General features: G+C 40.5%; 1 non-coding gene across 1 annotated transcript; it reads left to right on the forward strand.

Moving 5' to 3' along the window:
- The first annotated feature begins 433 nt into the window (after positions 1-433).
- Positions 434-507, forward strand: trnat-agu (transfer RNA threonine (anticodon AGU)). The gene has a single exon. It is a non-coding gene; the product is annotated as a tRNA-Thr (tRNA).
- The last annotated feature ends 11,834 nt before the right edge of the window (positions 508-12,341 follow it).

Below are 12,341 nucleotides of genomic sequence, written 5' to 3' on the forward strand. Positions count from 1 at the left end.
GATACTTTTTTGACAATATGTCAAATTTTATATGGAAAATAACAAATTGCATCTGTGTCCAAGAAATCACTTTCCCATTACGAAAACCTCTTAAGGAAGTGTGTTAATCACATGACCTGCTCCACATGATGATGTCATTTCCTCCTGAAGAAAAGACTGGCCAGACTCCAAGGCTTTCTGAGTTATTTAATATAAAGTAGTGTGTGAGTCAAGTGTGGATTTATGGCATGTCAACATGTTTACTAAAATATCTTTATAAATAACTTTCAATTTTAATTTTACTCAATTGTACATATAATATTTTAGAAGAATCTTTCTGTAAAAATGTCATGTGGTGTTTGGTTATAGGTGGTCATGTTGATTTATAGGCCTGAAAACAGCAAAAATGTCAACTATGTTATAAAAAGTCCTGCAATTATAACTTGACCCATCTGGTGCTGTGGCTTAGTTGGTTAAAGCACCTGTCTAGTAAACAGGAGATCCTGGGTTTGAATCCCAGCAGTGCCTTGATTCATATCTTGCAAAAAAATACCCTCAAGGGTCCCAACAATTGAGGCTCTGGGCAACTGATGAGAAGTTTGGGGGTTTAAGCCCCACTGCAATGATGCCACGGGTGAGCTTTAACTTTGTCTGCTATCATATCATGGCAGACCCACAATACAACTGGGATGTGTGAAAGGAGAATTTAATGGTGCTGTAAGATATTCCTGACAAAGACTTCTTCTTATTATTTCTTCAGGAACCTTTGGTGACATAAGCAAGATAAATATGCTGTAAAGTGCAGTCAGGGGAATCTGTTTTTTTCTTACATTGGTCCATGTTGTGCTGATTATGCAGGATAACAATATTAAAAATGTCCAGTCAGTGAGTTACTTGTAAATCAATTAGAGATAAGTTTAAATCCTCTGGGGTTGTGTTTAAAGAATAGTCAGTAAATGCAAAACAAAGACCAACAGACAGTAACACATTTTTAATTTTGTTGTGTGCCTGAGCAAAATTATGAAGAAAAAAAAACAACTCAAAACTTAACTGTGCAAGTTCAAGAAAGGGTCCCGATTGATTTTTTTTTTTTTTTTTTTTTTGAGGTGCTGCATCTCATGTGCTCCTCTGATGAATTGAAAACACCCACAAAGATGTGATTTTTTTCTCTCTGTCACCTCCAGCTCTCCTTGGTAGTGCATCCACACAACACAGCATCTGCAACAGGGGCCGCCTGATAATAGCATTAGATACTGAGCTCTTTTCCCTTCAATTATCTGCTTGCTGCTTCATGTTAAGACTCCTGCTGCTACTCAGTCAACCCTTCTTCCCAACATCCTGGAGGGGGGATAAGCTGAAATGCTGTATCGATTTCTGCCACTTCTCACATTGTTGCATTCAGTGGTTGGCCGGTTTGGGTTGTGTTACTTTAATTCTTTTTCAGGCTCGTTCTCTCTCCGAGACAAAGCTTCACTGTACCCTGTCAGATAAAATAGGCAGAGTTCTATAAAGGACCAAGGAGTAGAAAGTAACTACACCAGTAAAAGAAAAAAAAAATCCACTTCGGTCAACGAGCAAAGATGAAGAACACGAGTAAGTGAAAATTCATAAAATTCAGAAACATCAAAGCCTTTGTAAAAGTATCTCCTCAACCCAAAGGGAATTTTTTTCTTTTATTTTCTCAACTGTCTTTGTTCTCTTACATTTCACACTTTTCATCGCCGTTCTTTTGACAGTAAGAAGGTTTCCAGTGATTTCACTGTCAGGGTGAGAAATTATTGTGAAGGTCTGCTTTAGATACAAACTGGTGAGATCCAACAGGTTTCCATCAAAATCTCCCAGCCACAGGTACATGTAACCCAGGAAATAATGCACAAATATCACAAACACATCCACATATTTGGGCTGGAGATCACAATAAATATTCAAATAGTATTACAAATTGATTTGTTTCAGATTTAACATCGCATTAACCAAATACTGCAAGCTGTGACAGGCTGATTGCATAGCACACATAGCACGTAAACACAGTTGTCATGAATGGGACTATAATATGTGTATTTCTGCTGTGAAGTTGGACATTTTAAAATGGGGTTATATGAGGACTGACTCACTTTTAGAGCCAAGTGGCCATGTGAGGAACAGCAGTTTTTGGAACTTTGGCTTCATTTTTACAGCTTGAAGGTTGCTGTCATTTTTGTCATTGGAAGGTGAGACTTTGATGAAGAAGAAAATGCTGCCAGTTTAAAGAGTCACTAAGTTTATGTTAGGAGGAGGAGGCTTAAATCCACAAGACTTTCACTTCAGGAGTTTAGGGGTTTACATCCCATGTGGAACCGTCATTTTCAGACTTTTGTAAATTTTGTTTTTGCTTGCTGTTTGTTTAGGTTTAGGCAGCAACACTACTTGGTTAGTTTGAGGAAAACATTACGCTTTGGGTCCTGCCTCATCGAATATATGACTGGTTGGCTGAAAAGGAGCAGCAGTTAAGCATCACAACAAATGGCAAAGATATGTTGATTAGATTCATATTTGTGGTTTGTCACAAAAACACAAATTGGGGAAAATACATTACCATCAAACTATTATTGAGGATACTATAATATAATGACAACACAGTTTAGCTGCACAGAAATGTAACTTTTCGAGGCAAGGTTGAACTACCACTAAAGACTTCTTGAAGCAACTGATAAACAATTGGGAAACTTAAAGACCCCATGTGACCCCTTTGGGGGTATAAAGGGCTACTTGAGCTCATCTGATATGGATCTGAGGATACATTGAAAAAAATGAAAGTTTGAAGCCACTGATGTAAATCTGTTTAATCTATTGTAAGCTAGAGCATGCAACAGGAGGGAACATGGGGAGACCTGAACATGTCATTTGATAATTCTATATCACTGTCTCTCCATCTGGCATTTAAACAAAAATACATAAATTTCTCATTTTTCCTGTTCAAAGGAGCCTCTGGGATGCTCAAGCTTCACATATCCTCAGATAGTGAGGAAACAAATGAGGAACAGCAGGAAGGTCTGCTTCACTGTGATGTCCCTCCTTATGCCACCACTCATTCCTCCCTCCAGGTGCACAAATGAAGAGCAGGCTCACTCTGCAGCTCACCGGCTTTGTTTAAAGTGCAGAACTTGAAAGGCTGCAGACCTTCCCCCTGTTAATTAGGCAATTGAGAGATCTAAGGCGCGGGGGTAATTTGGGTTAAAACAGCAACGCGTGTCAAGCATTTATCCAAATGGCATTTGCCATCCACAACAAAGGTAGGGGGCAGCTGTGATCTGAATACAAGCTCTTTCCATATTTCCACTGCTTACACATGCGCCACTTTTTCATTAGTAGGTGATGACCTGATTGGCTGACTCGCTGGGGTATGTACTGTTCCCCCTACTTAATATGCCCAAGTAATGAATTGGATCTGAATGAAGGCTACAGTTAGATTAGTTGATTTACTTTCTCTCAGACTGTGAGATTTTTCTCTCATCTCCCGCACCAAAATGTGGTTTGCAGAGGTGGGGGGGAAAGGAAAGCAATGGGGGGAAAAAAGGAGGCAATAATGATCGATTTTAATGGATTTTGCTGGAGGAAAAATGAACCGAGTTCATTAAATAACAATGAGAGAGCATCACAATGTAACTTCAAACGATCCCTTTATGAGTAGGCTGTTTTTCTGTGACACAGGCACAGCAGCCATTTAATAACTTGTCTGTTATTCATGAAAGAAGCAACCGTAACCTTGAACAAACCTTGTTTTCGAAGAAATTAATTTATAGCTCAAAACGAAGGAGGAAGAAACTCATATAGAATATTGCCCTTAGCTCCAGTATATCTTCACTTGAGTGGTGGCATCTCTGTGGAGAATATGTTGTAACCTTTCAAATTCATTTCAGCTGTGCTTCATATTTTTATAAAATACAGAAGTCTAAAAGGTGTGCTCAGCAAACAGTGCAGCTAAAACATTGTTGAACTTGTTTATTAGTTTTTGTGTCCCAAAAAAAAGAACTTTCATTTTCTGTAATTGAACATAACAGCTGGGTTCCTCAGTGACTTGCGGAGCAAATGAAAGCCATGCTTCAATACAGAAGTGAAAGTCTTTTGGAGGGCAAGGGGGTTAACTGATTAAATTACATCCTCTCATGTCTAATTATGTGGCCATATTGAGTTAGACTCATGCTTCCTCAAATCAACAACTTTTGTTTGTCTGGAAACTGCTCAGTGGCATTTCTTTCTACCTGGGAATTTAGTGTAAGTGTTCAACAAGTCTTCAGCCAGAACAGCTTGTCTGCCTTCAAAACAACCCATGATTTAAAGCATAGAAGTGTGGAAACCCTCCAGTGAATGAGAAAATTATTGAATTGTGATCATGAGAGCTACACTGTTGGGCATGATAGCCTCTGGTGGGATCTCCCAAACCAAACTGGTTCTGGAAGAGGAACCAGACAAAGAAGGATTCTAAGACCCCGGTGAATCTGAGAAATTGAAGCTTCTGTGTCCCACCTGGAAAAGAGCTACTGAGGGCCCCCTACCTGGGACTATCCCTGGTGAGAAGCTTGTGGTTTAGTCTTTATTGATGGGGCTTGGCCAGGCGCAGCCCTTAAAAGTGACATGAAGATACCACCCAGAGGGATCACAACCTGCAGGGACAGGTATAAGTGTCAGGTGTGATGCAGTCTTTCTGCATTCCAGTGCTCACATATGGTTATGAACTCTGGGCAGTAAGCAGAATAAGTAGGTTGTGGATACAAGTAGCTGAAATGAGCTTCTTCCTTAGGGTGGCTGGCCTGAAGGGTGAGTAGCCCAGACATCCAAAGGTAGCTCGGTTTAGAATCGCTCCTCTTTTGTGCTAAAAGGAGTCAGCTGAGGTGGTCTGGGCATCTGATTAGGGAGCCTCTTGGGTGCCTTCTTTTGGTGGGGTTTCTGGGAACTGGAGATCCCAAGGTAGTCTTAGAACTTGTTGAAAGAACTACATATCACATCTGGCCTGAGAACAGCTTGGGGTCCTCAGTAAGAACTGGAAAATGTTGCTGGAAAGAGGGACATCTGAAATAACCCGCTTAGCCTGCTGCCTTTACTCAACTCCTAGTAAGTGAAAGAGAAAACAGTAAGGAATGAAAAGACAAACTTGTTTTCATTAAGTGATTTGGAGTGAATAAAGCAAACTGTCTCGTTGGAAGTTGGTGGTTTAGGCTACATTTGTACATGGCTATAAAGAACAGACTAGAAGCCAGAAGCAGAACCAGTTGCCAACTGCTAAAAACCTCCCAAGAAGAAGAAGAAACTAACAAACCTTTTACCATTTACAAGAGGAAATGGAACCAACATTTAAGGAATAGCTTCCAATAGTTGCAATTATTCTTCCATGTCAGGTGGTATTGGACATGTTACATGTTGTCCAGAGACCAAAACAACAGAGGAAGCAGAATTAGCTAATCAGTTGTGAGTTAAGTGTTTGCTACATCCGTTATTTTCCTTCTTTTCTAAATGCACATTAAAACAACATTATGGAAACACAATTAGTGCAGTTTCACCTTTGGAGCTTGGAGAGATTTCTTTACCTATTTATTCAGGTTTGCAATGCTACAGGCTATCAGAGAGGAACCTTCACTCAGCCTCTTTCTTTAGGAGCATCGGGGCTCTCTTTGGCCTTTGGAGAGCTTGTGGTGCCCAGGGTGGTGACCTACCACAGCTTCACTTCTCCTTGTAGCCTTCAGCCCTTGGCCTCTTGCACCTCGCATCAACAATGTTGCTCACCTCTTACTGTTGTCAGAGAGAAAATCATACTGTTCTTATCTAGAGATTACTTAAGAAAATAAATCAAAGAATCTTTCTGCTTCTACAGTTAAAACATCAAAGAATAATAATTGGCATTATTAGCATTGCACTAGGCTGAAGATTGTGAGACTTTTTTTCATTCCATTTTGTTCAGGAACAATTATATCACTGGATTCTAATCCACTGGTAGCCTGGATAGTGCCTCAATCTCATGGGGTTTCTTTTCCATAAGCTGCTTGTTGAGAGCAAGGGTGTTGTGCATCAACTCCTCTGCAATGTATGGAAGGTGCTTAACCTCTACAATACTGGTTAACATCCATTACCAACAACATTTCCTGTTTGGACGTTATCCCACATGCATTTCACATATTCAGCCTTTTTTTTTTCTTCCAAAGGAGCCTACAGCTAAAGGAAAACATGTTCTGAAATTTTTATGCACAGCTATAAGCACTACACTGCTAAGGCTCACTTTTCCCTCAAAAACACTCAGAAAATCCCAGCAGAGTTCTCACTTTGGCTTAGAATTGTGCTTGAGTAAATGATGCTTCATTACGCCAATCTTGAGGCAAGACCATGGGCTAGAGGTTAATATGTTCATGTGCTGACCCTGAGATTTTTCACTGTCGGTCAGCAGACTTGTTCTGAGAGTCGCTTCTGTGCACACTAATACTCTGCCACTTTGGCTAGACCTAGTCCTTCATCTTATGCAGATACAGGGAAGGTGTCAGAGTGCACAGACAAATTAGCCTGATCACAGGAGGCCGAAGCCCGGGCACTCCGGCTTACAGTCAACATGAATAGGATGTTCTTTCCCTAATTAGGCAGACCAGCATCACATGTCCTTTAGACACCTTGGCTCAAGAGGTGAATCCATCCCGAGAGCAACACTTTAAGAGTCTAATCTACAAAAACCAGCCATGTGAGAAGTTGGGGTTGAGAATAGCTCCTAAAGAGAGCCTTAAAAAAAGCATTTGCACCTCATGAAAATCTTACCTGTTCCCCTCCACACCCCTCTTTTTTCTTCTTAAAAACAAGATGCTTTATTATCTCCCTGGACCCCCTTCTCTCTGTGAAAGCCACCCATTTATTTTCACACTGTTTGCACACAGTGTGCAGAGTCACCTCCTCTCCAGACTAGCAGTTGCCATTTTGCCATTAATAATCACCTGCCAGGCCTTCGCTGAGAGATGAGCCTAATTAATTATACATGTAAACCAGACCTTATTTTAAACTGAATTTTCCAGTGAATGATACAGGTGTCATTCAAAGCCACTGAGTCGAGGCCAAGTCGCCGAGCATCAGTCGCTGTCATACTTTCTACTGCGAGCAAAAGGCGGGGGGCAAGTTTGTGAAAAGTGTAAAGCACATTTGTCATCTTTGAAATTCCAATGGGATGAGGGACGAGTCCTATTAGTTATCATTAGAGAGGAGAGGCAGAGGGATTCTTATAAGAAGGGGAGTCCCCTTGTATAACGCAGTCTGACCGATGCAGTAAACTGCATTTCTCTTCTTGACATTTGCAAAGGTTCTTTAAAAAGAAAATATGGCACTTTTATATGAAATATCAAGACAGATAGAGCTTGCTTTTTCCTTAATCGGGAATTTACCTGTCAAAATAAGATAAGGCTGACAGGATTAGTCAATTAGTTGATTAGCACAAGCCCTGTCTCTTATCACGAACGTGTTTTTCGAGTTCATACTTCACTTGGTTTGACCTTCGCCGTTCAGAATGATTTATGTGTAGAGTTTGTCAGAAAGAAAGGAATCCATTTCTCTTTGCTCACATGTGCTGTTTGCACAGCCTGATGTTGCGACATTCCAACCGGTTCAGAAGCCAATCGTTGTCTGTTTTGCAGCGTAAAAAAAAAAGAATGTGTGTAAGCTGCACCCTCCATTGACCGGATCAGCCACAGCATTAAAACCACTGACAGGTGAAGTGAATAACATTGATTATCTCATTACGACGGCACCTGTCCAGGGCTGAGATATATGAGGCAGCAAGTGAGCTCTTGAGGTTAATGTGTTAGAAGCAGGAAAAATGGGGCAGCATGAGGATCTGAAAGACTCTGACATGAGCCAAATTCATGGCAGTTCCAAGGTGGCAGGTGAGTGGCTCCTGATATCCATTGGTTGATGCTACCATAGGAGGTGGAAGGAAGGACAACTGGAGGAGCGGTGACATGATCATGGGTACCCAAGGCTTGTTGATTTGCATGGGGGGTGAAGACTGGGCTCTGCTGAGCTGCTGTAGCACAAATACCTAGCTAAAAACCTAAATTCTGGCTATGACAGAAAGCTGTCAGAACACAGAACAACTGGCAGCTCGGACTATAGCTTCTGTTAGCAGCTGCTAATTCAATGAGAAGCTACCAGTCTTGGTGAAGACTCTAGTTTCTGTTAGAAGCTGACTAATTTGTTCAGAAGCTACTTGTGTCTGTGTGGGTCTTGTAGCCACTGAGGGGTGGTGATTTGCGTGTTGTGTCTTGTTAGGAAATGTGTGTTTTGAGGCACCAGTTTTATTTAGTTAACTATGCGCACTTGACACTCATTTGTATTAGCGTCTGTTGCTTGTGGTGGGTGTTGCTATTGTGTTGAGGTTTGGCTAAGGAGTTTAGTTGTGTTTTTGTTTAGCTACTTTAAGAACTCTGTTAGCCTTTTGTTTGGTTTTATTCGGTTCTTTGATTAGGCAAGATCCATTCAGCAATAAAGTGCTTTACCTAACCAATTACATCTGGTTGTTTTTGCTACACAAAGCTGGCCATAGTGGTTGGGTCATAACGGTGACCCCGAACTTTTGAACGGTAGTGTATGGAGTTTAGTGGGGGAATAGATGGCAGCAGGATGCACTATGGGAAGAAAGGAAGTCCTACAGTCACATCCTACAAGACCTAAGGGTGGTGCTGCTAATGTTTTAAAGGCATAAAGTCGTACTTAACTTTGTATTTTTTGTTAAACCATATCAGGAACAATTTGTTAAGCAGGAGATTTTAAAGCTCTTTATAATCTCTATTTGAAGATCATTCATTAACAGCCATTTTCATGATTGCTCAATAATCAAAGTTATCCAGTGATGAAGAAAATAGCACACTTTTGCTAGAGATGCCTTCATTCCATTTCCCACAATTCTTTTATCTTTTGTTAGTTGTAGCTGTCAGACCCCCCCTCTTACCTTTTGTGTACACACCTTTGCTATTTGCAACTGTTTGCCAGACCTCTTGATTCATCCACCTTTTGTTCTTTGCTGTAACAATAACCATAAAGGGAAAAATTAAAAAGATTGTATTCAACATTAAAAAGTAACTTTATGCAAAAAAAAGTAGTGTTGCACAAAAATTTACCAAACTGTCAAAAATGAATATTGTTTCATTGGCACCCAAGATTCTTCCTCGTCTGACCCACAGAAAACCTACCCAGGAATTAGTCTGATCCCGTCTTTTTTCCAGATGTGGACCAGATACAGCATCTAACCTTTGTTCTAAATCTGTGTTACCGATTAGCAACCATGCACACATGAACCGCTATTCACCCGTGTATTTACCAAACCCTCCTTACCCTCTGACCATCCCTATAAACTGAGTACTCTGCAAATGTTCTTGGTCGGCTTACCTTCATAGACCCATGCTCTGTGTTGGTTAGCCCAACGTATGCTGGAATACCAGTGAACACCCCCACAGCAAACTTTGAAGGACTAACATTGAAATTTCTCCAACACCAACAAGCAGAAACATCAAATGTGCAGATTTCAGCTCTTTTCAAATGTCAGAATTTCTGCTGTTTCTCTCAGTTTTTTTTACTAAATATATTTGTTTTTTGGACTATTTAGCAAATAAAACATTTCATCATGCGCTATGAGTGATTGCAAAGCAAATCCTCTGACTATTTTTTCACATGTTATACACAAAACAAGAAGTTGATTAATCAAAATGTGACTGACAGATTTCATCAGTCTTTGCAGCGCTCTGTACAGAAAAGACAGCCGTTTTTTCCCCCCTCTTTGTTCAGCAGTATTGCAGCTCGCCACATAATGACATCTCTCATGCCCCTTCCCCACTCCGCCATGGAAGCTGCATGGCTCACAGTGAATACAGATGTAATCTTTCAACTCTGACACACTCGTTGCTTGATTCCATTCTGCGGCTCCACTGTTCCGGCGTTCACAGTCTCATTCTCACCCGGCGTCGCTCCCTTCATCCCTCACATCTGTCTGTCTAATGGCACGGCAGCCTCTCGCTTGATGCTTCATTATGATGACAGACACCAGGCCGACAGGCACGCCATGTGTGACCAGCCAGAAAAGCTCCCGGCAACCCACTTTCCTCTTTTACACATCTTACTCTCCCCCTCGACACACACTCATACATCCCCCCTTAACCTGCCATTAAAATGCATCATTGTAATCAGAGGAAGCAGGAATATTAAAAAAAAAAAAAGAGCAAAATCTTGGTGTAGATGCACCCGAGGGACACCCAAGATCTGATGAGCCGAAGCTCTCTGGAGGCTCTCGGGGAGATATTTGGCCGTATTAACAACAAAGTGTAAATGCATTCCATCAGGGGAGGCAGGATTTGATCAGAGGAGATGGAGAAAGTGGAGCACAAACTCTGATGCCTATTAGAATATATAAGGCCAGAGTTTCCATCTCAGGAATAATTTATGCGTTGTAAAACCCTATGACTTAATTCATTCAGGAGCGATAGACGGGGTCTCAACTCTGGTGAGTTGAAGGTGGAATGACAGCGATGTTATGAATCAGGGAGCCAAATTTAAACAGCAACTGAAAAGAAAAACTGTCAGAGTTAATTTTCCATGACTGAAAAACGTCAGAGTCAAAAAAAAGTCTTCTTTATTTAAGTAAAAGTTTATTTTATTTAGTTTTTCTTTAAGGTTCATGGAGGGAATGCAGAAAATGACAGGAACATATTGTTCCTAAGACAAGGCATTTAACTTCATCTGTGATGCACATATGAGAGGAAGTGAGATAAACTGGTAATTAGATAGAAAGGAGTCTGTTGACTGTCAGTGGCATCAAACGGAAGAAAGAAAGGAACTTTTTCTTTACGCGTGCAAAACTTTGCTACTCAGAAACAGCTTGCTCATGTTTACCACAGCGTCTGGTGCACCAAAGCTGGTCGAAAAGCAACGCTCGGAATCCAACTTTTCCTGGACGGAGGTTTCACACGCCTGCTTGTGTGGCTAATGCTTAAGAGTCAGATGGTTTCGGTACACTAGCTCAGTGGATTCTATTGTTGCTTCACAGCAGCGCTGACCCTCCAAGGTTTTCATATTCTTGTGGATTTCCTCTGCGGGTTCTATTTTCATCCCACATCAGAAGACGTGCATGCTAACCCCTTAGCATCCAGCTTTTAATAGAACTTCTCTACCCAAATGGAAGAGATTTTAATGGAAGAACTCAGTATAATCTTCTGCCCTCTGAAAATGTGCTTTCTTTTAAACATGTGGCTAAAGGCTGCTGGTGACCTGGTGTCTGTCTTGACTAAGATCTTAAATCTCTTCATCTGAATTTCATTCCTCAGGTGCAATATTTCAATTTAATGTGCAATATTTCATTATTATATATGATTTTACTTCACTATGTCTGAATCATTGCTATTATAATCACTTTTTCAATTCAAATTTTTAAGTAATGTATCAAACCTGTATCACTGATTTTCTACTACTGTATTTCTCTTATCAGTATTTAAATCAGCAAATCAAGCATCTAATTATCTTACAGATGTTTTCTGTCATTAGAAAGAAAAAATAGATACATGTATATTAAGGTTTGAAAAATGTTTTGTTATTTTACACATTTTTTTAAAAAAATTTCATCTGAAAATCTATTTATTTTTAATTTGAGAGTCATTCCTGGAGGATTGCAAAGTGTGGCGACCTCTGGCCTTTACTTATCAACTGTCCGTCTAGAGATCATCTGTGTCAACTGGAAACACCGACTCCCAGTGCTCCCAGTCTATAAAGCTTTGGCCACTGCTGGGATTCAATCTCCTACATTTTCACTTCCTCTTTTCTTGAACTTTACCGTTGTTTACAACACACAAACTCTATCTCAGCTCTTATGTACACCCGAGGCTGCTGATCCCACTGACCATCACGCTCCATGAGTTTTACATTGAAGTAATCTCAGTTTGTTTATTAAGTTGCTTTGCTTGACTGGGAAAAATAATGTGTCTCCCCCTTATTTTAATCTCCTTACAAGCCAGGCTGTGACCAACATAAATCTGGAAAATAAAAAAATAGAGGAAACAAATCTTTTTTGCACCAACCAGCCTCATTTCTGACTTTTATTTTATTACCTGCTCTGTTGGAGTACAAACCGCTCTCCCAAAGATCCATGCTTTTCAGATAATTAGAACAGAAAGAGTGAAATTGAAGGTTATTGAAGGTAATTACAATAAAGGAAGCTCTGGGGGCTATTGTGACTGAATAGCTCTTGTATGTTCCTGGTTGGCTTCATGGTAGCAGATCACAAACTAGTGCTGCTAACAGTCAGCATGGCACCACAGCTTCTGAAACCAAACATTTTGTGAAAACAGAATTAATTTTACTTTGCCGCTGGTCAAGTT

This window comes from Amphiprion ocellaris, chromosome 21 (genome assembly GCF_022539595.1).
Source record: "Amphiprion ocellaris isolate individual 3 ecotype Okinawa chromosome 21, ASM2253959v1, whole genome shotgun sequence".
NCBI lineage: Eukaryota > Metazoa > Chordata > Actinopteri > Pomacentridae > Amphiprion > Amphiprion ocellaris.